The sequence below is a fragment of the Henckelia pumila genome, chromosome 4 (genome assembly GCF_033568475.1).
Source record: "Henckelia pumila isolate YLH828 chromosome 4, ASM3356847v2, whole genome shotgun sequence".
In the NCBI taxonomy this organism is placed as follows: domain Eukaryota; kingdom Viridiplantae; phylum Streptophyta; class Magnoliopsida; order Lamiales; family Gesneriaceae; genus Henckelia; species Henckelia pumila.
The window spans coordinates 54,809,976-54,836,851 of NC_133123.1; the positions used below are offsets into that span (position 1 = coordinate 54,809,976).

The following is a 26,876-nucleotide window of genomic DNA, read 5'->3' on the forward strand; positions in this document are numbered from 1 at the left end:
CAGCCTGCTCACGCGAAGTTCCTCTCGATACCTACAGCAAGTATCTCGGTCTAAGAGACGGAGACGCTCAAATTACAACCCGGAGATGGTCTTTCGTGGCGTTTTTCCCTTAAGGCATGCTGGGACCCACCGAAGCGGCCCGCGTCACCCAGATCGTACGTTCACATTAAGTCTATTGCATCTTTTCTATCCGCGGATTGGACTGAAAGAGTCGGAAATAGGATGGCGGGGAATCGGAAAAACAAGAAATACGAGTAATAAAAAAAGAAATTAATGAAAAAGGGGTGCAACACGAGGACTTCCCAGGGGGTCACCCATCCAAGTACTGCTCTCGCCCAAGCACGTTTATCTTCGGAGTTCTGATGGGATCCGGTGCATTAGTGCTGGTATGATCGCACCCAACAGTGAATGAATTATTTATTGTTTTGTCTCTCGAATTGCGGATCTGAGGAAAAGGAGCTGCAGTTTCAAACGGACATAACTTTCGATCTGCTGAGAGTTACTGGAGCTTCAGCCTGCTCACGCGAAGCTCTTCTCGATACCTACAGCGCGTATCTCGATCTAAGAGACGGAGAAGCTCAAATTCAAACCCGGAGATGGTCTTTGGGGGAATTTTTCCCGTAGGGCACGCTGGGACCCACAGAAGTGGCCCGCGTCACCCATATCGCACGTTCACGTCGTGTGATTCAGTTTATTGCATCTTTTCTATCCGCGGATTGGACTGAAAGAGTCGGAAATAGGACGGAGAGGAATCGAAAGAACAAGATGTACGAGTAAGAAAAGAAAAATCTAATAAAAAAAAAGGGATGCAACACGAGGACTTCCCAAGGGGTCACCCATCCTAGTACTGCTCTTGCCCAAGCACGCTTAACTTCGGAGTTCTGATGGGATCCGGTGCATTAGTGCTGGTATGATCGCACCCAACAGTGCATGAATTCTTTATTTTTTTTTCTCTCGAATTGCGAATCTGAGGAACAGGAGCTACAGTTTCAAACGGACATAACTTTCGATCGGCTGAGAGTTACTAGAGCTTCAGCCTGCTCACGCGAATCTACACTCGATACCTATAGTGCGTATATCGGTTAAAGAGACGGAGACGCTCAAATTCCAAAACGAAGATGGTCTTTCAAGGCATTTTTCCCTTATGTCACGCTGGGAGCCACCGAAGCGGCCCGCGTCACCCAGATCGCACGTTCACATCGTATTATTCAGTATATTGCATCTTTTCTATCCACGGATTGGACTGAAAGAGTCGGAAATAGGACGGAGAGGAATCGGAAGAACAAGATGTACGAGTAAGAAAAAAAAGAATCTAATAAAAAAAAAGGGATGCAACACGAGGAATTCCCAAGGGATCACCCATCCTAATACTGCTCTTGCCCAAGCACGCTTAACTTCGGAGTTCTGATGGGATCCGGTGCATTAGTGCTGGTATGATCGCACACAACAGTGAATGAATTTTTTATTGTTTTGTCTCTCGAATTGCAGATCGGAGGAACAGGAGCTGCAGTTTCAAAAGGACATAGCTTTCGATCGGCTAAGAGTTACGGGAGCTTCAGCCTGCTCACGCGAAGCTCCTCTCGATACCTACAGCAAGTATCTCGGTCTAAGAGATGGAGACGCTCAAATTACAACCCGGAGATGGTCTTTCGTGGAGTTTTTCCCTTTAGGCGCGCTGGGACCCACCGAAGCGGCCCGCGTCACCCAGATTGCACGTTCACATTAAGTCTATTGCATCTTTTCTATCCGCGGATTGGACTGAAAGAGTTGGAAATAGGACGGCGAGGAATCGGAAAAACAAGAAGTACGAGTAAGAAAAAAATAAATTAATGAAAAAGGGGTGCAACACGAGGACTTCCCAGGAGGTCAACCATCCTAGTACTGCTCTCGCCCAAGCACGCTTAACTTTGGAGTTCTGATGGGATCCGGTGCATTAGTGCTTTGTATGATCGCACCCAACAGTGAATGAATTTTTTATTGTTTTGTCTCTCAAATTGCGGATCGGAGGAACAGGAGCTGCAGTTTCAAACGAACTTAACTTTCGATCTGCTGAGAGTTACGGGAGCTTCAGCTTGCTCACGCGAAGCTCTTCTCGATACCTACAGCGCGTATCTCGTTCTAAGAGTCGGAAAAGTTAAATTCAAACCCAGAGATTGTCTTTGGGGGCATTTTTCTCGTAGGGCGCGCTGGGACCCACCGAAGTGGCCCGCGTCACCCAGATCGCACTTTCACGTCTTGTGATTCAGTCTATTGCATCTTTTATATCCGCGGATTGGACTGAAAGAGTTGGAAATAGGACGGAGAGGAATCGGAAGAACAAGATGTACGAGTAAGAAAAAAAGAGTCTAATAAAAAAAAAAGGGATGCAACACGAGGACTTCCCAAGGGGTCACCCATCCTAGTACTGCTCTTGCCCAAGCACGCATAACTTCGGAGATCTGATGGGATCCGTTGCATTAGTGCTGGTATGATCGCACCCAACAGTGCATGAATTCTTTATTTTTTTGTCTCTCGAATTGCGGATCTGAGGAACAGGAGCTGCAGTTTCAAACGGACATAACTTTCGATCGGCTGAGAGTTACTGGAGCTTCAGCCTGCTCACACGAATCTACACTCGATACCTATAGTGCGTATATCGGTTAAAGAGACGGAGACGCTCAAATTCCAAAACGGAGATGGTCTTTCAAGGCATTTTTCCCATATGTCACGCTGGGACCCACCGAAGTGGCCCGCGTCACCCAGATCGCACGTTCACATCGTATGATTCAGTATTGCATCTTTTATATCCGCGGATTGGACTGAAAGAGTCGGAAATAGGACGGCGATGAATCGAAAGAACAAGAAGTACGAGTAAGAAAAAAAGAAATTAATGAAAAAGGGGTGCAACACGAGGACTTCCCAAGGGGTCACCCATCATAGTACAGCTCTCACCCAAGCACGCTTAACTTCGGAGTTCTGATGGGATCTGGTGCATTAGTGCTGGTATGATCGCACCCAACAGTGAATGAATTCTTTATTGTTTTGTCTCTCGAATTGCGGATCGGAGGAACAGGAGCTGCAGTTTCAAAAGGACATAACTTTCGATTGGCTAAGAGTTACGGGAGCTTCAGCCTGCTCACGCGAAGTTCCTCTCGATACCTACAGCAAGTATCTCGGTCTAAGAGATGGAGACGCTCAAATTACTACCCAGAGATGGTCTTTCGTGGTGTTTTTCCCTTAAGGAGCGCTGGGACCCACCAAAGCGGCTCGCGTCACCCAGATCGCACGTTCACATTAAGTCTATTGCATCTTTTCTATCCGCGGATTGGAGTGAAAGAGTCGGAAATAGGACGGCGAGGAATCGGAAAAACAAGAAATACGAGTAAGAAAAAAAGAAATTAATGAAAAAGGGGTGCAACACGAGGACTTCCTAGGGGGTCACCCATCCTAGTACTGATCTCGCCCAAGAACGCTTAACTTCGGAGTTCTGAAGGGATACGGTGCATTAGTGCTGGTATGATCCCACCCAACATTGATTGAATTATTTATTTTTTTGTCTCTCGAATTGCGGATCGGAGGAACAGGAGCTGCAATTTCAAACGGACATAACTTTTGATCTGCTGAAAGTTACGGGAGCTTCAGCCTGCTCACGCGAAGTTCTTCTCGATATCTACAGCGCGTATCTCGGTCTGAGAGATGGGGAAGCTCAAATTCAAACCCGGAGAAGGTCTTTGGGGGCATTTTTCCCGTAGGGCGTGCTGGGACCCACCAAAGTGGCCCGCGTCACCCAGATCACACGTTCACGTCGTGTGATTCAGTCTATTGCATCTTTTTTTTCCGCGGATTGGACTGAAAGAGTTGGAAATAGGACGGAGAGGAATCGGAAGAACAAGATGTACGAGTAAGAAAAAAAGAAACTAATAAAAAAAAGGGGTGCAACACGATGACTTCCCAAGGGGTCACCCATCCTAGTACTGCTCTTGCCCAAGCACGCATAACTTCGGTGTTCTGATGGGATCCGTTGAATTAGTGCTGGTATGATCGCACCCAACAGTGCATGAATTCTTTATTTTTTTGTCTCTTGAATTGCGGATCTGAGGAACAGGAGCTGCAGTTTCAAACGGACATAACTTTCGATCGGCTAAGAGTTACTGGAGCTTCATCCTGCTCACGCGAATCTACACTCGATATCTATAGAGCGTATATCGGTTAAAGAGACGGAGACGCTCAAATTCCAAAACGGAGATGGTGTTTCGGGGAATTTTTCCCGTATGTCGCGCTGGGACACATCGAAGCGGCCCGCGTCACCCAGATCGCACGTTCACATCGTATGATTCAGTCTATTGCATCTTTTCTATCCGCGGATTGGACTGAAAGAGTCGGAAATAGGACGGCGAGGAATCGAAAGAAAAAGTAGTACGAGTAAGAAAAAAAGAAATTAATGAAAAAAAGGGTGCAACACGAGGACTTCCCAAGGGTCACCCATCCTAGTACTGCTCTCACCCAAGCACGCTTAACTTCGGAGTTCTGATGGGATTTGGTGCATTAGTGCTGGTATGATCGCACCCAACATTGAATGAATTCTTTATTGTTTTGTCTCTCGAATTGCGGATCGGAGGAACAGGAGTTGCAGTTTCAAAAGGACATAACTTTCGATCGGCTAAGAGTTACGGGAGCTTTAGCCTACTCACGCGAAGCTCCTCTCGATACCTACAGCAAGTATCTTGGTCTAAGAGACGGAGACGCTCAAATTACAACCTGGAGATGGTCTTTCGTGGCGTTTTTCCCTTAAGGCGTGCTGGGACCCACCGAAGCGGCCCGCGTCACCTAGATCGTACGTTCACATTAAGTCTATTGCATCTTTTCTATCCGCAGATTGGACTGAAAGTGTCGGAAATAGGATGTCGAGGAATCGGAAAAACAAGAAATACTAGTAATAAAAAAAGAAATTAATGAAAAAGGGGTGCAACATGAATACTTCCCAGGGGGTCTACTATCCTAGTACTGTTCTCGCCCAACCACGCATAACTTTGGTACAAGGATTGAGGGAACATTGCATTTATGACCTGAAGTGCAAGGTTTGAATCCTGGGGAGGGCAAAAACTCCCCACCAGGGGGGAGAAGATCATGAGAGCAAGAATGAATAGGGCCAGCCCAGTTCATTACAACATGTGACACCCGAAGCCAAAAAAGTCCTAGGGCGGTACATGGTCCGCAATATGGGTGGTTAATACCTGAAAGATGGAAACCCCACCAAAGAATGGGCGATGGGTGACATGAATGAACCGATCGCACACCGAAATGAGAGGTACAAAAGATTTGATATGTACAACTCATACAAGAAGGTGCATCTTCTTTTCGGAAGCTCATCACATAAGAACTCCAAAGTTAAGCGTGTTTAACTTGGGGAAATTATAGGATGGGTGACCCCCTGGGAAGTTTCTCAGGGTGCGTGTGAGTGAGGACAAAATCACGCTGAAAAAACCCATCTTGATACAGTGAGGCATTACAAATGGTATCAGAGACTGGCCTCCCCCAGTACGGTGTGGTTCGGGGACGAACCAAGCGGAAGCTGGTGGCATGTGACACTCGAAGCCAAATAATTCCCAGGGCGGTACATGGTCCGCAATATGGGTGGTTAATACCTGAAAGATGGAAACCCCACCAAAGAATGGGCGACGGGTGACATGAATGAACCGATCCCACACCGGAATGAGAGGTACAAAAGATTTGATATGTACAACTCATATCAAGAAGGTGCATCTTCTTTTCGGAAGCTTATCACATAAAAACTCTAAAGTTAAGCGTGCTTGATTTGGGGAAATTATAGGATGGGTGACCCCCTGGGAAGTTTCTCAGGGTGCGTGTGAGTGAGGACAAAATCACGCTGAAAAGACCCGTCTTGATACAGTGGGGCGCGCTAGGACCCACCAAAGTGGCCTGCATCACCCAGATCGCACGTTCACGTCATGTGATTCAGTCTATTGCATCTTTTCTATCCGCGGATTGGACTGAAAGAGTCGGAAATAGGACGGAGAAGAATCGAAAGAACAAGATGTATGAGTAAGAAAAAAAGAAACTAATAAAAAAAAAGGGGTGCAACACGAGGACTTCCTAGGGAGTCACCCATCCTAGTACGGCTCTTGTCCAAGCACGCATAACTTCGGAGTTCTGATGGGATCCGGTGCATTAGTGCTGGTATGATTGCATCCAACAATGAATGAATTCTTTATTTTTTTGTCTCTCGAATTGCGAATCAGAGGAACAGGAGCTGCAGTTTCAAACGGACATAACTTTCGATCGGCTGAGAGTTTCTGGAGCTTCATCCTGCTCACGCGAAGATCCACTCGATACCTATAGTGCGTTTATCGGTTAAAGAGATGGAGACGCTCAAATTCCAAAACTCAGATGGTATTTAAGGGAATTTTTTCCGTATGTTGCGCTGGGACCCACCAAAGCGGCCCGCGTCACCCAGATCGCACGTTCACATCGTATGATTCAGTCTATTGCATATTTTCTATCCGCGGATTGGAGTGAAAGAGTCGGAAATAGGACGACGTGGAATCGAAAGAACAAGAAGTACGAGTAAAAAAAAAAGAAATTAATGAAAAAAGGGGTGCAACACGAGGACTTCCCAAGGGGTCACCCATCCCAATACTGCTCTCGCCCAAGCACGCTTAACTTCAAAGTTCTGATGAGATGCGGTGCATTATTGCTGGTATGATCGCACCCAACAGTGAATGAATTCTTTATTGTTTTATCTCTCGAATTGCGGATCGGAGGAACAGGTGATGCTGTTTCAAACGGACATAACTTTTGATCGGCTAAGAGTTACGGGAGCTTCAGCCTGCTCACGCAAAGCTCCTCTCGATACCTGCAGCAATTATCTCGGTCTTAGAGACAGAGACACTCAAATTACAACCCGGAGATGGTCTTATGTGGCGTTTTTCCCGTAGGGCATGCTAGGACCCACCGAAGCGGCCCGCGTCACCTAGATCGCACGTTCACATCGTATGATTCAGTCTATTGCATCTTTTCTATCCGTGGATTGGACTGAAAGAGTCGGAAATAGGACGGCGAGGAATCGGAAAAAGAAGAAGTACGAGTAAGAAAAAAATAAATTAATGAAAAAGGGGTGCAACACGAGGACTTCCCAGGAGGTCAACCATCCTAGTACTGCTCTCGCCCAAGCACGCTTAACTTTTGAGTTCTGATGGGATCCGGTGCATTAGTGCTTTGTATGATCGCACCCAACAGTGAATGAATTCTTTATTGTTTTGTCTCTCGAATTGCGGATCGGAGGAACAGGAGCTGCAGTTTCAAACAAACATAACTTTCTATCTGCTGAGAGTTACGGGAGCTTCAGCTTGCTCACGTGAAGCTCTTCTCGATACCTACAACGCGTATCTCGTTCTAAGAGACGGAGAAGCTCAAATTCAAACCCAGAGATTGTCTTTGGGGGAATTTTTCTCGTAGGGCGCGCTGGGACCCACCGAAGTGGCCCGCGTCACCCAGATCGCACTTTCACGTCCTGTGATTCAGTCTATTGCATCTTTTCTATCCACGGATTAGACTGAAAGAGTTGGAAATAGGACGGAGAGGAATCGGAAGAACAAGATGTACGAGTAAGAAAAAAAAAACTAATAAAATAAGGGGTGCAACACGAGGACTTCCTAGGGGGTCACCCATCCTAGTACGGCTCTTGTCCAAGCACGCATAACTTCGGAGTTCTGATGGGATCCGGTGCATTAGTGCTGGTATGATTGCATCCAACAATGAATGAATTCTTTATTTTTTTGTCTCTCGAATTGCGAATCAGAGGAACAAGAGCTGCAGTTTCAAACGGACATAACTTTCGATCGGCTGAGAGTTTCTGGAGCTTCAGCCTGCTCACGCGAAGATCCACTCGATACCTATAGTGCGTTTATCGGTTAAAGAGATGGAGACGCTCAAATTCCAAAACTGAGATGGTATTTAAGGGAATTTTTCCCGTATGTTGCGCTGGGACCCACCAAAGCAGCCCGCGTCACCCAGATCGCACGTTCACATCGTATGATTCAGCCTATTGCATATTTTCTATCCGCGGATTGGAGTGAAAGAGTCGGAAATAGGACGGCGTGGAATCGAAAGAACAAGAAGTACGAGTAAAAAAAAAAAGAAATTAATGAAAAAAGGGGTGCAACACGAGGACTTCCCAAGGGGTCACCCATCCCAGTACTGCTCTCGCCCAAGCACGCTTAACTTCGAAGTTCTGATGAGATGCGGTGCATTAGTGCTGGTATGATCGCACCCAACAGTGAATGAATTCTTTATTGTTTTATCTCTCGAATTGCGGATCGGAGGAAGAGGTGCTGCTGTTTCAAACGGACATAACTTTTGATCGGCTAAGAGTTACGGGAGCTTCAGCCTGCTCACGCAAAGCTCCTCTCGATACCTGCAGCAATTATCTCGGTCTTAGAGACACAGACGCTCAAATTACAACCCGGAGATGGTCTTTCGTGGCGTTTTTCCCGTAAGGCATGCTAGGACCCACCGAAGCGGCCTGTGTCACCTAGATCGCACGTTCATGTCGTGTGATTAAGTCTATTGCATCTTTTCTATCCGTGGATTGGACTGAAAGAGTCGGAAATAGGACGGCGAGGAATCGGAAAAAGAAGAAGTACGAGTAAGAAAAAAATAAATTAATGAAAAAGGGGTGCAACACGAGGACTTCCCAGGAGGTCAACCATCCTAGTACTGCTCTCGCCCAAGCACGCTTAACTTTTGAGTTCTGATGGGATCCGGTGCATTAGTGCTTTGTATGATCGCACCCAACAATGAATGAATTCTTTATTGTTTTGTCTCTCGAATTGCGGATCGGAGGAACAGGAGCTGCAGTTTCAAACGAACATAACTTTCGATCTGCTGAGAGTTACGGGAGCTTCAGCTTGCTCACGCGAAGCTCTTCTCGATACCTACAGTGCGTATCTCGTTCTAAGAGACGGAGAAGCTCAAATTCAAACCCAAAGATTGTTTTTGGGGGAATTTTTCTCGTAGGGCGCGCTGGGACCCACCGAAGTGGCCCGCGTCACCCAGATCGCACTTTCACGTCCTGTGATTCAGTCTATTGCATCTTTTCTATCCGCGGATTAGACTGAAAGAGTTGGAAATAGGACGGAGAGGAATCGGAAGAACAAGATGTACGAGTAAGAAAAAAAAAACTAATAAAATAAGGGGTGCAACACGAGGACTTCCCAGGTGGTCACCCATCCTAGTACTGCTCTTGCCCAAGAACGCATAACTTCGGAGTTCTGATGGGATCCGGTGCATTAGTGCTGGAATGATCGCACCCAACAGTGAATGAATTCTTTATTTTTTTTCTCTCGAATTGCGGATCGGAGGAACATGAGCTACAGTTTCAAACGGACATAACTTTCGATCGGCTAAAAGTTACGGGAGCTTTAGCCTGCTCACGCGAAGCTCGTCTCGATACCTCCATCAAGTATCTCGGTCTAAGAGACGGAGACGCTCAAATTACAACCCGGAGATGGTCTTTTGGGGCGTTATTCCCGTAGGGCGCGCTGGGACCCACCGAAGCAGCCCGCGTCACCCAGATCGCACGTTCACATCGTATGATTCAGTCTATTGCATCTTTTCTATCCGCGGATTGGACTGAAAGAGTCGGAAATAGGACGGCGAGGAATCGGAAAAACAAGAAGTACGAGTAAGAAAAAAAGAAATTAATGAAAAAGGGGTGCAACACGAGGACTTCCCAGGAGGTCAACCATCCTAGTACTGCTCTCGCCCAAGCACGCTTAACTTTTGAGTTCTGATGGGATCCGGTGCATTAGTGCTTTGTATGATCGCACCCAACAGTGAATGAATTCTTTATTGTTTTGTCTCTCGAATTGCGGATCGGAGGAACAGGAGCTGCAGTTTCAAACAAACATAACTTTCTATCTGCTGAGAGTTACGGGAGCTTCAGCTTGCTCACGTGAAGCTCTTCTCGATACCTACAGCGCGTATCTCGTTCTAAGAGACGGAGAAGCTCAAATTCAAACCCAGAGATTGTCTTTGGGGGAATTTTTCTCGTAGGGCGCGCTGGGACCCACCGAAGTGGCCCGCGTCACCCAGATCGCACTTTCACGTCCTGTGATTCAGTCTATTGCATCTTTTCTATCCACGGATTAGACTGAAAGAGTTGGAAATAGGACGGAGAGGAATCGGAAGAACAAGATGTACGAGTAAGAAAAAAAAAACTAATAAAATAAGGGGTGCAACACGAGGACTTCCTAGGGGGTCACCCATCCTAGTACGGCTCTTGTCCAAGCACGCATAACTTCGGAGTTCTGATGGGATCCGGTGCATTAGTGCTGGTATGATTGCATCCAACAATGAATGAATTCTTTATTTTTTTGTCTCTCGAATTGCGAATCAGAGGAACAAGAGCTGCAGTTTCAAACGGACATAACTTTCGATCGGCTGAGAGTTTCTGGAGCTTCAGCCTGCTCACGCGAAGATCCACTCGATACCTATAGTGCGTTTATCGGTTAAAGAGATGGAGACGCTCAAATTCCAAAACTGAGATGGTATTTAAGGGAATTTTTCCCGTATGTTGCGCTGGGACCCACCAAAGCAGCCCGCGTCACCCAGATCGCACGTTCACATCGTATGATTCAGCCTATTGCATATTTTCTATCCGCGGATTGGAGTGAAAGAGTCGGAAATAGGACGGCGTGGAATCGAAAGAACAAGAAGTACGAGTAAAAAAAAAAAGAAATTAATGAAAAAAGGGGTGCAACACGAGGACTTCCCAAGGGGTCACCCATCCCAGTACTGCTCTCTCCCAAGCACGCTTAACTTCGAAGTTCTGATGAGATGCGGTGCATTAGTGCTGGTATGATCGCACCCAACAGTGAATGAATTCTTTATTGTTTTATCTCTCGAATTGCGGATCGGAGGAAGAGGTGCTGCTGTTTCAAACGGACATAACTTTTGATCGGCTAAGAGTTACGGGAGCTTCAGCCTGCTCACGCAAAGCTCCTCTCGATACCTGCAGCAATTATCTCGGTCTTAGAGACACAGACGCTCAAATTACAACCCGGAGATGGTCTTTCGTGGCGTTTTTCCCGTAAGGCATGCTAGGACCCACCGAAGCGGCCTGTGTCACCTAGATCGCACGTTCATGTCGTGTGATTAAGTCTATTGCATCTTTTCTATCCGTGGATTGGACTGAAAGAGTCGGAAATAGGACGGCGAGGAATCGGAAAAAGAAGAAGTACGAGTAAGAAAAAAATAAATTAATGAAAAAGGGGTGCAACACGAGGACTTCCCAGGAGGTCAACCATCCTAGTACTGCTCTCGCCCAAGCACGCTTAACTTTTGAGTTCTGATGGGATCCGGTGCATTAGTGCTTTGTATGATCGCACCCAACAGTGAATGAATTCTTTATTGTTTTGTCTCTCGAATTGCGGATCGGAGGAACAGGAGCTGCAGTTTCAAACGAACATAACTTTCGATCTGCTGAGAGTTACGGGAGCTTCAGCTTGCTCACGCGAAGCTCTTCTCGATACCTACAGTGCGTATCTCGTTCTAAGAGACGGAGAAGCTCAAATTCAAACCCAAAGATTGTCTTTGGGGGAATTTTTCTCGTAGGGCGCGCTGGGACCCACCGAAGTGGCCCGCGTCACCCAGATCGCACTTTCACGTCCTGTGATTCAGTCTATTGCATCTTTTCTATCCGCGGATTAGACTGAAAGAGTTGGAAATAGGACGGAGAGGAATCGGAAGAACAAGATGTACGAGTAAGAAAAAAAAAAACTAATAAAATAAGGGGTGCAACACGAGGACTTCCCAGGTGGTCACCCATCCTAGTACTGCTCTTGCCCAAGAACGCATAACTTCGGAGTTCTGATGGGATCCGGTGCATTAGTGCTGGAATGATCGCACCCAACAGTGAATGAATTCTTTATTTTTTTTCTCTCGAATTGCGGATCGGAGGAACATGAGCTACAGTTTCAAACGGACATAACTTTCGATCGGCTAAAAGTTACGGGAGCTTCAGCCTGCTCACGCGAAGCTCGTCTCGATACCTCCATCAAGTATCTCGGTCTAAGAGACGGAGACGCTCAAATTACAACCCGGAGATGGTCTTTTGGGGCGTTATTCCCGTAGGGCGCGTTGGGACCCACCGAAGCAGCCCGCGTCACCCAGATCGCACGTTCACATCGTATGATTCAGTCTATTGCATCTTTTCTATCCGCGGATTGGACTGAAAGAGTCGGAAATAGGACGGCGAGGAATCGGAAAAACAAGAAGTACGAGTAAGAAAAAAAGAAATTAATGAAAAAGGGGTGCAACACGAGGACTTCCCAGGTGGTCAACCATCCTAGTATTGCTCTCGCCCAAGCACGCTTAACTTCGGAGTTCTGATGGGATCCGGTGCATTATTGCTTTGTATGATCGCACCCAACAGTGAATGAATTCTTTATTGTTTTGTCTCTCGAATTGCGGATCGGAGGAACAGGAGTTGCAGTTTCAAACGGACATAACTTTCGATCTGCTGAGAGTTACGGGAGCTTCAGCTTGCTCACGCGAAGCTCTTATCCATTCCTACAGCGCATATCTCGGTCTAAGAGACGGAGAATCTCAAATTCAAACCCGGAGATTGTCTTTGGGGGCCTTTTTCCCGTAGTGCGCGCTGTGGCCCACCAAAGTGGACCGCGTCACCCAGATCGCACGTTCACGTCCTGTGATTCAGTCTATTGCATTTTTTCTATCCACGTATTGAGTGAAAGAATTGGAAATAGGACAGAGAGGAATCGGAAGAACAAGATATACGAGTAAGAAAAAAAGAAATTAATGAAAAAGGGGTGCAACACGAGGACTTCCCATGGGATCACCCATCCTAGTACTGCTCTTGTTGGAAAACGGTGTTCAGATCAATCAGAATTGATACCCGGTGCAGCGGAAGTTTTAAAATTTTATATGGAACGATTCCATATCATGGGTATCAAAACATTACGATTAAATTGTGCGTGTAAAAATTAAATAACAATTAAATTTTTACCTTGAATCTCGAAACAAGATTATGGACACCAACATATAACTCTGCTCTTGTTGTATATCCCAGAAACTGATGGACGAACAATTCTTCAATCAGGTCCACGAACAGAATTCGAATCCCTCTGATAGATTGCACTAGAAAATCTATCAGAAGTTTCTACGAAGAGAATTAACGAATTTGATCCGTTAAACCAGACTACAAATTCGAAATTCACAGACTGGATTTCAGAGAGAAAAACACAGAGAGGGGGCGGCCACTCTAGGTCTCAAAACCCTAGTGTTCAAAAATTATGAGACTTTTGTCTAATTTCTGCACTGCAATAACTTATTTATAATGTGGGCTGCTAACAGCTTAGGGCCCATTAGTCATAAGTTAAAGCCTGACAAGCAAAGCCTACATATTCAGAAATTAATATAAAATTCATCGTGACTCAGATTGATAAACCAATTTCACCAATGTGCACAGAACCATTTCTGCATCTTTTAAAGTCAAGATAAATTTTCTAAATCCGAATTCAGTGATTTCCAAAAATGTCAATCCCTATGTCATTTTAGGAAATCTTACTCTTCTACTCTGATATAAGAAGTCCTACTTCTTTGTTCATTAAATTTAACTCTTTAAATTTAACTATCTCAACGGGAATTAGAAATCCATTACTTGTGTGACCCTCAATGGTTCAGGGATACAGCTAGCCGTGGGCTCACAACTCCTTGCGACTCGGAACAACAATTTCCGACTTGCCCATCGAATCATGGTAAGAGCACCTAGCAACATCGCCCCATGATTCCCTAGGTATCACTGATAGTGCCTGCAAGAACCAATAGATTTTGGTTAGCATACAGTACGGTCCCTTCATCCATATATCCCGATCGAATCAACAACTATTGGTAAATCGAGAGTCGTTCGAGATTCGATAACTATGTAATGCATCTTGAAGATCAAATAGTGACATCGCATGTGCTACTAAGAAACCATTTCTTAAAACACATCATGTACTCTGGCCAGAGATTCGTCACACTAATATCTCCTCAGATTTCATAGGATATCCACACTAGCAAGTATGTGGTGAATCCTTGACAACAAAGCATCGACTCCTATATGTGTCGTAACTGTACCCAATCCCGACACCTGATGACCCCAATAGAGTCGGTAAACGAGTCAAAGTACAGTACTAGCATATAGAGTCTCAATGATGTTTCAAGTAGTAAGGACTAATGGTGTACAACCAAAATCGCGGACTTTATCCACTCGATAAGTGATAACCACTTGGAAAGTCCGGATAGGGTAGTTCGATCATTCATCGTATGAATATCCATTTGCATGCTTTGAACATCTCTATGTTCCATACGAATGAAACGTGGTACTCGGCATCACAAATGCTAGTCTCAATCTCGAGCGATCCTTATCCTTTTTAACGGACAGATCAATCGACTAGGAACTGTTTTGAATATACAGTGACTATAAGATGTGTTTCATGATAGTCATCCCCATGTGCCACCACATCTTACATACACTATAGTATATTCAAGGTCTTCATCTAAACATCTTATAGTATGTCACAACATAATAATATGATAAAATATAAAGTAAATTCCATTATAAAAGTGTAAATTATATTAAACAAAAGATTGTTTATACATAGAGTCATAAAAGTCCTTAGCCACAAGTTGGCTCACCGGACACCCACTCTTTCAATCTCCCACTTGCCCTAAAGCCAACTAGTCATATTACGTAGTCCCATTGCTTCGCGATGTTTGTCAAATAATGGTCCTGGCAAGGGCTTAGTAAGTGGATCAGCGATATTGTCTGCAGAGGCCACTCTCTCGACAGTGATGTCTCCTCTTTCCACGATCTCCCGGATGATGTGGTATTTCCTCAGTACGTGTTTGGATCTTTGATGAGACCTTGGTTCCTTTGCCTGAGCAACGGCACCCGTGTTGTCACAGTACACCGGGACTGGACCAACAGCTTCAGGAATGATGCCCAACTCTTGGACGAAATTCCTCATCCAAACGGCCTCTTTAGCAGCAGCTGATGCCGCAATGTATTCTGCCTCAGTGGTGGAATCCACTGTGGTGTCCTTCTTGGAACTCTTCCAAGAGACAGCACCGCCATTGAGCATGAACACAAATCCAGAGGTTGACTTCGAGTCATCCACGTCACTTTGGAAGCTAGAGTCAGTATAGCCTTCCAATTTCAGTTCTCTTCCTCCATAAACCATGAATACATTCTTAGTTCTTCTCAAGTACTTAAGAATATCCTTCACGGCTTTCCAATGCATTTGACCGGGATTGGCTTGATATCTGCTCGTGTAGTGACCCTTACCCGGATCACCTACTAAACAGAACTTAGGCATGCAATTAACTTAATTAAATAGATATCAGAATAAAACTGCGGAAACCATAAATAGTTTACAACCCCAAGTAAAGGAATCTGTAATTTATCCAATAATATACAACCAAATCGAATAGCTGTATAAACCCAAACTACTGTAGTAAAACCTAAGCGAAGCTCCAGTTGGCCAACCACTGACTAGCCCCTCCTGGATCCACCCTCCTCGTCCAATCACAAACCTGCCCCATGGAATAGGGTGTCCAGAAAATACAGAGTACGAGACGTGAGCATAAAACGCTCAGTGCGAGAGTATGAGTATACATGCATGCAAAGTGAACTCCCTATAGACTCGAGGTCAAGGATCAGATAACAGAGACAGACCGGGCCCTGGTATGTAGCACGTTGTGCCGTCGCTTCAGGAGGTGGCTCCCATACCGAGATAACCGTGGATACGCCGGACCCAAATCGATGGAAGTACATCCACTAACAGGATAGGGTACAACCCTACTAACAGACATCTCGAAGGAGATACAACAAGATGAAAATGAATGCAGCATAATATCATGGCATATAAATCATGCAGTCACATAATACATGCATACTCAGTCAGGATATCTCGAACAGTACTTTCGTACCTCAATACAGTGCAAGCTCTACCAACTCTAGGTCCACGCCTATAGTCTGTTCTACACTGCCAAATGATACTACTATCATTAAAGTGCTCTAAAAGCCTTAACTAAGCTATTGCATACTCCTAAATATTTATAGGAAGCAAAAGCTATACCTTCGTCCGTCGTTAGCCCTTTGATGTCGATACCTCCAGAAATTGGGCACAACTCCGCTACGACTAATGAACGCCTCGCCGACCTCCGGACCAAGCCTAAGAAGACTAGAACAGCTCCAAAAGGACTAGAATGGAAAGGAGAACTCGGAATTGGCAATTGAAAGTGAAGCCTCGGCCTTCTATTTATAGGCAACGATCGGAACTTCCGATCCTTGATCGGAACGTCCGAACCTCGATCGGAACGTCCAATCCTGCCATCGGAGCTTCCGAAGATCCTGATCTGCCACGTGTCAAAATATCACTTGTTGACTCCGGATAGGGGTGATCGGAGCTTCCGGTCCTGATCGGAGCTTCCGATCAAACCACACGTCATGCCTGACGTAATAACATCGGTGCCTCCGATCGCTCATCGGAGCTTCCGAACGTGCCTTTGGAGCTTCCGATCCGTCCGATACCCAATTCAATTAATTAGCATTAATCCTTTAATTACTCAATTAGGGTACGGGCTACTACAGCTCGTGACACTCAGAGCAAATGCCACATCCGGTCTGGTGGATATCATCCCATACATGATACTCCCTATGGCTGATGCATATGGTATGTGTGTCATTTTCTCTATCTCTTCGTCAGCCTTGGGACACATAGACTTGGATAGAGAGACTCCATGACACATAGGTAGATGTCCTCTCTTGGACTCATCCATTGAAAACCTTTTCAATATAGTGTCGATGTAGGTAGCTTGAGTAAGTCCTATCATTCTCTTAGATCTATCTCTATAGATCTGTATCCCTAGAATATAGGACGCCTCACCCAAATCCTTCATCGAGAATCTACCTGAAAACCATATCTTTGTTGACTGCAACATCCCTACGTCATTCCCAATGAGTAGGATGTCATCAACATAAAGTACTAAGAATGTTACCGCATCCTTAACTAATTTCTTGTACACGCATGGTTCCTCCGGGTTCTTGATGAAACCAAAATCCTTTATTGTTTCATCAAATTTCTGGTTCCAACTTCTTGATACTTGTTTTAGACCATAAATTGATCTCTGAAGCTTGCATACCTTATGCTCGCTTCCGATGGAGGTGAATCCTTCAGGCTGCATCATATAGATTTCTTCCTTAATGTTTCCATTAAGAAATGCAGTCTTCACATCCATTTGCCATATCTCATAGTCATACCATGCTGCTATGGCAATTAGGATTCTTATGGACTTGAACATTGCGACTGGTGAAAAGGTTTCATCATAGTCAACTCCTTGTCTTTGAGTATAACCTTTTGCAACCAATCATGCCTTATAGGTCAACACCTTGCCATCAGGCCCAAGTTTTCTTTTGTAAATCCATTTACATCCTATTGGAACAATTCCATCAAGAGGATCTACTAAAGACCAAACTTGGTTTGTATGCATCGAATCTATTTCCGACTGCATAGCTTCAAGCCATAAATTTGAATCCGCATCAGAAATTGCTTCCTTGAAGTTTCTTGGATCACATCCAACGTCGGGTTCATCTTGATCCCCTTCAAGAAGAAGACCATATCGAATAGGAGGTCTAGAAGTCCTCTCGGATCTTCTAGGTATAGGCGTGTCCTCTGAAGATTCTTGAGGTATGGGATCATTATTTTGTATTTCGGGTTCTTCTCGAATTTCTTCGAGTTCCATCATCTCGCCTTTCTTATCCAATAAGAACTCCTTCTCCAAGAAGGTGGCATTCCTTGAAACAAACATTTTTGTTTCAGTAGGATGATAGAAATAATATCCGATTGAATTCTTCGGATACCCTACAAAATAACATAAGGTGGATCGACTATCCAACTTATCTCTCACTGTCTGCTTCACGTAAGCTGGACATCCCCAAATCCTCAAGTACGAATACTTAGGAGTTTTGCCATTCCATAACTCGTATGGTGTTTAATCCACTGCTTTGGTGTGGACGTTGTTCAACAACAACACCGCCGTTTCAAGCGCGTAGCCCCAAAACGAAGGTGGAAGCTCAGTAAAGCTCATCATGGATCGAACCATGTCCAACAAAGTTCGATTGCGATGCTTCGAAACACCATTAAGCTGAGGTGTCATAGGAGGAGTCCACTGAGAGAGAATCCCATTCTCTTTTAGATAGCTCAAAACTCGGTACTCAAGTATTCTCCACCTCGATCAGATCGAAGTGCTTTAATCCTCTTACCTAGTTTGTTTTCTACTTCAGCCTTGAATTCTTTGAACTTTTCAAATGATTCAGACTTATATTTCATCAAATATAAGTACCCATACCTAGAATAATCATCAGTAAAGGTAATGAATTAGGTGTGACCAAATTTTGTACCAATACTAAATGGTCCGCAAACATCCGTACGGATCAAATCCAATAGATTTTGACTACGCTCAGGTTTTCCTTTGAAAGGAGATTTAGTCATTTTTCCTTTCAAGCAGGACTCACAAGTAGGTAGAGAGTTAATATCAGACATATCAAACATGCCCTCTCCCACTAGCTTGTTCATCCTCCTTGATGAAATATGACCTAGCCTAGCATGCCAAAGGTTTGCCGGGTTTTGACTATCGATTTTCCTTTTGTTCGTTGTTACCGGTTTATCAACATAATTTATTGGAACGTCTTTTAATTTTAAGTTATATAGATCGTTTTCAAGTTGTCCATTTCCAATCAAACATTCATTCTTGTAAATATTGCAAATCTCATTCACAAAATTGCAAGAAAAACCATCTCTATCAAGCATAGAAACAGAAATAATGTTTTTAATCAAGTCTGGAACAAATAAAACATCTCTCAAAAGTAACTTAAAATCATTCTGCAAAATTAAATAAACGTCTCCCACAGCTTTGGCTTCAACTCTAGAACCATTTCCGAGCCTCAGCTGGGTCTCACCCATTCTAAGCTTGCGACTTCTTGTCATCACCTGCAAATCATTGCAAATGTGAGATCCACATCCGGTATCCAAAACCCAAGAAGTAGTATTAAGTGAAACATTTATTTCAATATAAAACATACCCTTCGCAGTTACGTTTCCAATGACCGGGTTTCTTGCAGTGATGGCAAACATCCTTGGACTTTTCCATGTTTGAAGCCTTTGTCTTGTTCATATTGAAATTCACCACAAAACCGTCAAACGATGAAGGAAGAGAGAGAAGTAATAAGTCCACATTGAGTTCATGCTCCAATACCAAATCAAGCGTTACCAACTTCTGAATGAGCCAAATCACGCGTACCCCATGATCACGGACCGAAGTCCCTTCACGCATGCGACACGTCATTAACTCTTTTACAGTAGCGAACCTTTCAGCTCTCGATTGAGCCCCAAAAAGTTCTTTGAGTTGTACGTGAATGTCAGCAGCATTCACGGTATCCTCAAATCGCCTCTGGAGTTCATCAGACATCGAAGCTTGCATATAGCATTTGGCCTTGATATCATGGTCCCACCATTTATCAAGTTTGGCCAACTCTTCCAGACTTATATCAGCTAGTGCTTCCTTCGGAGGAGATTTTTCTAACACGTAGAACATCTTCTCCGAGGCCAAGACAATCTTCAACTTACGGAACCATTCCGTATAGTTTGCGCCAATCAGTTTGTTTTGTTCGAGAATAGAGAATAGTGGATTGCGCGAATTCATTTTAATGAAATACTGAAAAGAAACAGACAATAATCAGTGATTGTTTAATTAATTTACTAAGACATAAAATAGGCGAAATTTATTTTATGAATCTCACTCCCACTATTTTAACGATTTCACTACCCTCTAGTGAAAAACGAGAAACATTTTCTTTAGTGGGAACATGGAGTCCAATTGACAAACTATAGTCCCGAATAATATCAGCCAACCATAATTTTCAAAAGGTAGAGCCCAATTGCTTTCAAAGCAACCTCCACGTTTTTTACCTCATGTCCAATAAGGGCCCAATAATATGACGCCGTTTATTGTGACATGTCAAGATGACCCATCAATATCAAGTTGTGATGGACGGTCGCCATGTGGATCCCCAATAATATGAGCCAATCCCATGGGAGTTCCATCCAACTTACAACATGTGTCGATCCAATGTACAACTTTCCGACAAACGGGCCCCTCCAATAATATGAGCCGGACCGTATCCGCGGGTAGCATCTCATACATTAATCGTTGATGGAAGGTATGAACATTTAAAAATTATTTAAATTTCCTTTATTTATCTTGATATCAATTTTAAATCATATTTAAAATGAGGGATTTTAATTTTGAAAATTTGTCTCATCATTTAAAATTTGTATGCTTGCGGGATTCATACAATTTAGTCTAAACATGCATACAATGATAATATCATATATTATATTTTAGGATGATCGATTCCATTACTAATCGACCCGTGGTTGCCAATCACGAGTCTAAGTCCAATCCTAGGTGATATGCAAGTATGCAATGCAATCCTATTACATTGTGCTTCCAATTTACATTTCTTCAGTCTTTATCATTGCTTGCTGGTCCCACCTCCATCTTCAAAAACTCCCACTATTTCTAGTGAATTTACAATAAATTACTATGACAAATAAAGGGATACATTGTAGGGGTGGGAACGGGCCATAAACCAGGCCCACTTTTATTACAAATGATAAAATCAAATTTGGGTCATAAACCAGGCCCATTAATAAAACCCAACAATCAATAATAAAGTCAAATGTAAACAACCTAACATACACCTATAATATTGGTCATGGCAATCGATCATCCTTATCCAATAATATTTAATTCAAAATTAATTTATTGGATAACATGCAATGGCAATTAAATTAAAAAGGATAAAATAATATTCCATATATAAAATCTTATTTTACATACAAAATCATATTTTACATTTTTATCAAATAAAATCATATTTTACATATAAAATCCAATTTTATACATAAAATCATATTTTACTCAATATTTCCATAAGATCATATCTTATCATCAATTGTACCAAAAATAATTAATTTCATAAAATCTGATTTAACGGATAAAATCTATAAATTTTCAAAAAATTCAAATTTATCCACAAATCAATTTAAAAATTTTCGGACTCGAACAATTCGATCCGACGCCTCGTGGACCAATCAAAAACAATTTTCGATCGGACCAAAAATAGAATTTTAACATATTAAAATTTTAATTAAAAATAAAAATTAATTTTCCCGGGCCGCCCGGGACGATCCCGGGCAGCCCGCGCCCCAAAAGGGGCTCGGGTCGGGCAGCGCCGTGCGCTGCCCTGGGCAGCGACGTTCGCTGCCCCGGGTTTGCCCATTAATTTTAAATTTTTAAAATCCTTTTGTTTCAAAAAACCAAGGCTTAAAAATTTTGTACAATCGATTAATTTAATCGCTTGATCTGAGCAACCTGGCTCTGATACCACTGTTGGAAAACGGTGTTCAGATCAATCAGAATTGATACCCTGTGCAGCGGAAGTTTTAAAATTTTATATGGAACGATTCCATATCATGGGTATCAAAACTTTACGATTAAATTGTGCGTGTAAAAATTAAATAACAATTAAATTTTTACCTTGAATCTCGAAACGAGATTATGGACACCAACAGATAACTCTGCTCTTGTTGTATATCCCAGGAACTGATGGACGAACAATTCTTCAATCAGGTCCACGAACAGAATTCGAATCCCTCTGATAGATTGCACTAGAAAATCTATCAGAAGTTTCTACGAATAGAATTAACGAATTTGATCCGTTAAACCAGACTGCAAATTCGAAATTCACAGACTGGATTTCAGAGAGAAAAACACAGAGAGGGGGCAGCCACTCTAGGTCTCAAAACCCTAGTGTTCAAAAATTACGAGACTTGTGTCTAATTTCTGCACTGCAATAACTTATTTATAATGTGGGCTGCTAACAGCTTAGGGCCAATTAGTCATAAGTTAAAGCCTGACAAGAAAAGCCTGCATATTCAGAAATTAATATAAAATTCATCGTGACTCGGATTGATAAACCAATTTCACCAATGTGCACAGAAACCATTTCTGCATCTTTTAAAGTCAAGATAAATTTTCTGAATCCGAATTCAGTGATTTCCAAAAATGCCCATCCCTATGTCATTTTAGGAAATCTTACTCTTCTACTCTGATATAAGAAGTCCTACTTCTTTGTTCATTAAATATAACTCTTTAAATTTAACTATCTCAACGGGAATTAGAAATCCATTACTTGTGTGACCCCCAATGGTTCAGGGATACAGCTAGCCGTGGGCTCACAACTCCTTGCGACTCGGAATAACAATTTCCGACTTGCCCATCGAATCATGGTAAGAGCGCCTAGCAACATCGCCCCATGATTCCCTAGGTATCGCTGATAGTGCTTCAAGAACCAATAGATTTTGGTTAGCGTACAGTACGGTCCCTTCATCCATATATCCCGATCGAATCAACAACTATTGGTAAATCAAGAGTCGTTCGAGATTCGATAACTATGCAATGCATCTTGAAGATCAAATAGTGACATCGCATGTGCTACTAAGAAACCATTTCTTAAAACACATCATGTACTCTTGCCAGAGATTCGTCACACTAGTATCTCCTCAGATTGCATAGGATATCCACACTAGAAAGTATGTGGTGAATCCTTGACAAAAAAGCATCGACTCCTATATATGTCGTAACTGTACCCAATCCCGACACCTGATGACCCCAATAGAGTCGGTAAACGAGTCAAAGTACAGTACTAGCATATAGAGTCTCAATGATGTTTCAAGTAGTAAGGACTAATGGTGTACAACCAAAACCGCGGACTTTATCCACTCGATAAGTGATAACCACTTGGAAAGTCTGGATAGGGTAGTTCGATCATTCATCGTATGAATATCCATTTGCATGCTTTGAACATCTCTATGTTCCATACGAATGAAACGTGGTACTCGGCATCGCAAATGCTAGTCTCAATCTCGAGCGATCCTTATCCTTTTTAACGGACGGCTCAATCGACTAGAAACTGTTTAGAACATACAGTGACTATAAGATGTGTTTCATGATAGCCATCCCCATGTGCCACCACATCTTACATACACTATAGTATATTCAAGGTCTTCATCTAAACATCTTATAGTATGTCACAACATAATAATATGATAAAAGATAAAGTAAATGCCATTATAAAAGTGTAAATTATATTAAACAAAAGATTGTTTATACATAGAGTCATAAAAGCCCTTAGCCACAAGTTGGCTCACCGGGCTCCCACTCTTTCAGCTCTTGCCCAAGTACGCATAACTTCGGAGTTCTTATGGGATCCGGTGCATTAGTGCTGGAATGATCGCACCCAACAGTGAATGAATTCTTTTTTTTTCTCTCGAATTGCGGATCGGAGGAACATGAGCTACAGTTTTAAACAGACATAACTTTCGATCGGCTAAGAGTTATGGGAGCTTCAGTCTGCTCACGCGAAGCTCGTCTCGATACCTACATCAAGTATCTCGGTCTAAGAGACGGAGACGCTCAAATTACAACCTGGACATGGTATTTTGGGGCATTTTTCCCGTAGGGCACGCTGGGACCCACCGAAGCAGCCCGCGTCACCCAGATCGCACTTTCACGTCGTGTGATTAAGTCTATTGCATCTTTTCTATCAGCGTATTGGACTGAAAGAGTCGAAAATAAGACGGCGAGGAATCGGAAAAAAAAGAAGTACGAGTAAGAAAAAAAGAAATTAATGAAAAAGGGGTGCAACACGGGGACTTCCCAGGGGATCACCCATCCTAGTACTGCTCTCTCCCAAGCACGCTTAACTTCGGAGTTCTGATGGGATCCGGTGCATTAGTGCTGGTATGATCGTACCCAATAATGAATGAATTCTTTATTGTTTTGTCTCTCGAATTGCCGATCGGAGGAACAGGAGCTGCAGTTTCAAACGGACATAACTTTCGATATGCTGATAGTTACGGGAGCTTCAGCCTACGCACGCGAATCTCTTCTCGATACCTACAGCGCGTATCTCGGTCTAAGAGACGGAGAAGCTCAAATTCAAACCCGGAGATGGTCTTTGGGGGCATTTTTCCCGTAGGGCGCGCTGGGACCCACCGAAGTGGCCCACGTCACCCAGATCGCACGTTCACGTCGTGTGATTCAGTCTATTGCATCTTTTCTATCCGCGGATTGGACTGAAAGAGTCGGAAATTGTACGGAGAGGAATCGGAAGAACAAGATGTACGAGTAAGAAAAAAAGAAACTAATAAAAAAAGGGGTGCAACACGAGGACTTCCCATGGGATCACCCATCCTAGTACCGCTCTTGCCCAAGCACGCATGTATTTTGATGGGATCCAGTGCATTAGTGCTGGTATGATCGCACCCAACAGTGAATGAATTCTTTATTTTTTTGTCTCTTGAATTGCGGATCGGAGGAACAGGAGCTGCAGTTTCAAATGAACATAACTTTCGATCGGCTGAGAGTTACTGGAGCTTCAGCCTGCTCACGCGAAGCTCCACTCGATATCTATAGAGCGTATCTCAGTTAAAGAGACGAAGACGCTCAAATTCCAAAACGGAGATGGTCTTTCAGGCATTTTTCCCGTATGTCGCGCTGGGACACACCGAAGCGGCCCACGTCACCTAGATCGCACGTTCACACGTTCACATTGTTATATTGTGATATACTATTAATGTTTTGATAAAGACCTTGAATATACTATAGTGTAAGTAAGATGAGATAGTGAATAAAGAGAGATCACTATTATGAAACACATCTTATAGTCACTGTATATTCTAAACAGTTCCTAGTCAATTGAGCCGTCCGCTAATAAGGATAAGGATCGCTCGAGATTGAGACTAGCATTTGTGATGCTAAGTACCACGTTTCATTGGTAATGGACATGGAGAAGTTCAAAGCATGCAAATGGATATTCATATGATGAATGATCGAACTACCCTATTCGGACTTTCCAAGTGGTTATCACTTATCGAGTGGATAAAGTCCGCGGTTTTCGTTGTACACCATTAGTCCTTATTACTTGAAACATCATTGAGACTCTATATGCTAGTACTGTACTTTGACTCGTTTACCGACTCTATTGGGGTCATCAGGTGTCGGGATTGGGTAAAATTACGACACATATAGGAGTCGATGCTTTGTTGTCAAGGATTCACCACATACTTGCGAGTGTGGATATCCTATGCGATCTGAGGAGATATTACTGTGATGAATCTCTGGCCAGAGTACATGATGTGTTTTAGGTTACTCGGTTTTCCTAGTAACACATGCGATGTCACTATTTGATCTCCAAGATGTAATGCATAGTTATCGAATCTCGAACGACCCTCGATGCACCAATGGTTGTTGATTCGATCGGGATATACGGATGAAGGGATCATACTGTACGCTAACCAAAATCTACTAGTTCTTGCAGGCACTATCAGTGATACCTAGGAAATCATGGGGCGATGTTGCTAGACGCTCTTACCATGATTCGTTGGGCAAATTGGAAATTGTTGTTCCTAGTCACAAGGAGTTGTGAGCCCACAGCTAGCATTATCCCTGAACCATTGAGGGTCACACAAGTAATGGATTACTAAACCCCATTGAGTTAGTTAAATTTAAAGAGTTAAATTTAATGAAAGAGAAGTTGGACTTCTTAACTAAAAGGGAGTGGAATTTCCTAAAATGACATAGGGATGGGCATTTTTGGAAATCACTGAATTCGGATTCAGAAAAAATTATCTTGACTTTAAAAGGTGCAGAAATGGTTTCTGTTCACATTGGTTAAATCGGTTTATCAATAGGAGTCATGATGAAATTTATATTAATTTCTATAATAATGGGCTTGGCTTGTTGGGCTTAAGTTATGGATTATGGGCCCTAAGGAGTTAGAGTCCTAATATAATCATAACTTAATCTAGTCTATAAATTATCTATAAATATATGAGTAGTGTTCGAAAATCTTAAGCATTCCATCTTGCAATTTTCGAAATCACACATATATTTTCAAGGGGAATTTTTCGAAAATTCCTCTGTCCCTTTAGAGAAAATTCGGTCTGTGATTTTTGTGAAAAATTACATTCCAAATTAACAGATCAAATCTGTTTATTCTCATCGATAAACATCTGATTGATTTCTAGTGCAATCAATCAGAGGGTTTCTATTTTCTGTTCATGGACCTTATTCCGGAGATTGATCGTGAAGCCATCGGTTCCCGGGATATACAAGAAGAGTAGATTAAATTCTGTTGGTGTCCATAATCAAGCCGTTGCTTGAATATGTAAAAATTTAATTGTGATTTTATTTTTACTTTCATAATTTAATTGTAAAGTTTTGATACCCATGATATGGAATCGTTCCATATCGAAAAATAAAAATTTTTAAACTTCCGCTGCACCGGGTATCAATTCTTAATTGATCTGAACACGTTCTTCCAACAGTGGTATCAAAGTCAGGTTGCTCAGATCAAACGATTAAACTAATCGATTGTACAAAATATTTGGCCTCGGTTTTTTTTGAAAAAAAAAACGAATTTTAAAAATTAAAATTTTGACGGAACAGGGGCATCGGGGCAGCGATCAAAGCGATTTGATCGCTGCCCAGGGCATCGATCGTCGCTGCCCGCCTCCACCTGGGCAGCCCTGTCCCACGTGGAGGAGGGGGCTGCCCGGGAATGTCCCGGGCAGTCCGGGAAAAATTAAAATTTATTTTTAATTAAAATTTTAATATTTTGAAATTTTAGTTTTTGGTTCGATCGAAAATTGTTTTTGATTGGTCCACGAGGCATCAGATCAAAT

General features: G+C 43.1%; 23 non-coding genes across 23 annotated transcripts; all 23 read right to left on the reverse strand.

Moving 5' to 3' along the window:
* Positions 1-281: 281 nt before the first annotated feature.
* Positions 282-400, reverse strand: LOC140868248 (5S ribosomal RNA). The gene has a single exon (XR_012145675.1). It is a non-coding gene; the product is annotated as a 5S ribosomal RNA (ribosomal RNA).
* A 403-nt stretch (positions 401-803) lies between these two features.
* On the reverse strand, positions 804-922 carry LOC140868458 (5S ribosomal RNA). The gene has a single exon (XR_012145875.1). It is a non-coding gene; the product is annotated as a 5S ribosomal RNA (ribosomal RNA).
* Positions 923-1,326: 404 nt separating this feature from the next.
* LOC140868103 (5S ribosomal RNA) lies at positions 1,327-1,445 on the reverse strand. The gene has a single exon (XR_012145537.1). It is a non-coding gene; the product is annotated as a 5S ribosomal RNA (ribosomal RNA).
* Positions 1,446-1,837: 392 nt separating this feature from the next.
* LOC140868370 (5S ribosomal RNA) lies at positions 1,838-1,957 on the reverse strand. Its single transcript, XR_012145791.1, has one exon. It is a non-coding gene; the product is annotated as a 5S ribosomal RNA (ribosomal RNA).
* Positions 1,958-2,360: 403 nt separating this feature from the next.
* LOC140868363 (5S ribosomal RNA) lies at positions 2,361-2,479 on the reverse strand. The gene has a single exon (XR_012145784.1). It is a non-coding gene; the product is annotated as a 5S ribosomal RNA (ribosomal RNA).
* Positions 2,480-2,877: 398 nt separating this feature from the next.
* LOC140870369 (5S ribosomal RNA) lies at positions 2,878-2,996 on the reverse strand. The gene has a single exon (XR_012147333.1). It is a non-coding gene; the product is annotated as a 5S ribosomal RNA (ribosomal RNA).
* Positions 2,997-3,388: 392 nt separating this feature from the next.
* LOC140868846 (5S ribosomal RNA) lies at positions 3,389-3,507 on the reverse strand. The gene has a single exon (XR_012146246.1). It is a non-coding gene; the product is annotated as a 5S ribosomal RNA (ribosomal RNA).
* Positions 3,508-3,909: 402 nt separating this feature from the next.
* Positions 3,910-4,028, reverse strand: LOC140869375 (5S ribosomal RNA). Its single transcript, XR_012146756.1, has one exon. It is a non-coding gene; the product is annotated as a 5S ribosomal RNA (ribosomal RNA).
* A 401-nt stretch (positions 4,029-4,429) lies between these two features.
* On the reverse strand, positions 4,430-4,547 carry LOC140868550 (5S ribosomal RNA). The gene has a single exon (XR_012145962.1). It is a non-coding gene; the product is annotated as a 5S ribosomal RNA (ribosomal RNA).
* Positions 4,548-6,072: 1,525 nt separating this feature from the next.
* LOC140869053 (5S ribosomal RNA) lies at positions 6,073-6,191 on the reverse strand. The gene has a single exon (XR_012146446.1). It is a non-coding gene; the product is annotated as a 5S ribosomal RNA (ribosomal RNA).
* A 401-nt stretch (positions 6,192-6,592) lies between these two features.
* On the reverse strand, positions 6,593-6,711 carry LOC140868832 (5S ribosomal RNA). Its single transcript, XR_012146233.1, has one exon. It is a non-coding gene; the product is annotated as a 5S ribosomal RNA (ribosomal RNA).
* A 400-nt stretch (positions 6,712-7,111) lies between these two features.
* On the reverse strand, positions 7,112-7,231 carry LOC140868914 (5S ribosomal RNA). Its single transcript, XR_012146312.1, has one exon. It is a non-coding gene; the product is annotated as a 5S ribosomal RNA (ribosomal RNA).
* A 400-nt stretch (positions 7,232-7,631) lies between these two features.
* LOC140868762 (5S ribosomal RNA) lies at positions 7,632-7,750 on the reverse strand. Its single transcript, XR_012146163.1, has one exon. It is a non-coding gene; the product is annotated as a 5S ribosomal RNA (ribosomal RNA).
* A 402-nt stretch (positions 7,751-8,152) lies between these two features.
* LOC140870358 (5S ribosomal RNA) lies at positions 8,153-8,271 on the reverse strand. Its single transcript, XR_012147322.1, has one exon. It is a non-coding gene; the product is annotated as a 5S ribosomal RNA (ribosomal RNA).
* Positions 8,272-8,671: 400 nt separating this feature from the next.
* LOC140868915 (5S ribosomal RNA) lies at positions 8,672-8,791 on the reverse strand. Its single transcript, XR_012146313.1, has one exon. It is a non-coding gene; the product is annotated as a 5S ribosomal RNA (ribosomal RNA).
* Positions 8,792-9,191: 400 nt separating this feature from the next.
* LOC140868183 (5S ribosomal RNA) lies at positions 9,192-9,310 on the reverse strand. Its single transcript, XR_012145610.1, has one exon. It is a non-coding gene; the product is annotated as a 5S ribosomal RNA (ribosomal RNA).
* Positions 9,311-9,709: 399 nt separating this feature from the next.
* Positions 9,710-9,829, reverse strand: LOC140868916 (5S ribosomal RNA). Its single transcript, XR_012146314.1, has one exon. It is a non-coding gene; the product is annotated as a 5S ribosomal RNA (ribosomal RNA).
* Positions 9,830-10,229: 400 nt separating this feature from the next.
* LOC140868764 (5S ribosomal RNA) lies at positions 10,230-10,348 on the reverse strand. Its single transcript, XR_012146165.1, has one exon. It is a non-coding gene; the product is annotated as a 5S ribosomal RNA (ribosomal RNA).
* Positions 10,349-10,750: 402 nt separating this feature from the next.
* Positions 10,751-10,869, reverse strand: LOC140868359 (5S ribosomal RNA). Its single transcript, XR_012145780.1, has one exon. It is a non-coding gene; the product is annotated as a 5S ribosomal RNA (ribosomal RNA).
* A 400-nt stretch (positions 10,870-11,269) lies between these two features.
* LOC140868917 (5S ribosomal RNA) lies at positions 11,270-11,389 on the reverse strand. Its single transcript, XR_012146315.1, has one exon. It is a non-coding gene; the product is annotated as a 5S ribosomal RNA (ribosomal RNA).
* A 401-nt stretch (positions 11,390-11,790) lies between these two features.
* LOC140868184 (5S ribosomal RNA) lies at positions 11,791-11,909 on the reverse strand. Its single transcript, XR_012145611.1, has one exon. It is a non-coding gene; the product is annotated as a 5S ribosomal RNA (ribosomal RNA).
* A 399-nt stretch (positions 11,910-12,308) lies between these two features.
* LOC140868961 (5S ribosomal RNA) lies at positions 12,309-12,428 on the reverse strand. Its single transcript, XR_012146357.1, has one exon. It is a non-coding gene; the product is annotated as a 5S ribosomal RNA (ribosomal RNA).
* An 11,398-nt stretch (positions 12,429-23,826) lies between these two features.
* LOC140868196 (5S ribosomal RNA) lies at positions 23,827-23,945 on the reverse strand. The gene has a single exon (XR_012145622.1). It is a non-coding gene; the product is annotated as a 5S ribosomal RNA (ribosomal RNA).
* Positions 23,946-26,876: the final 2,931 nt, after the last annotated feature.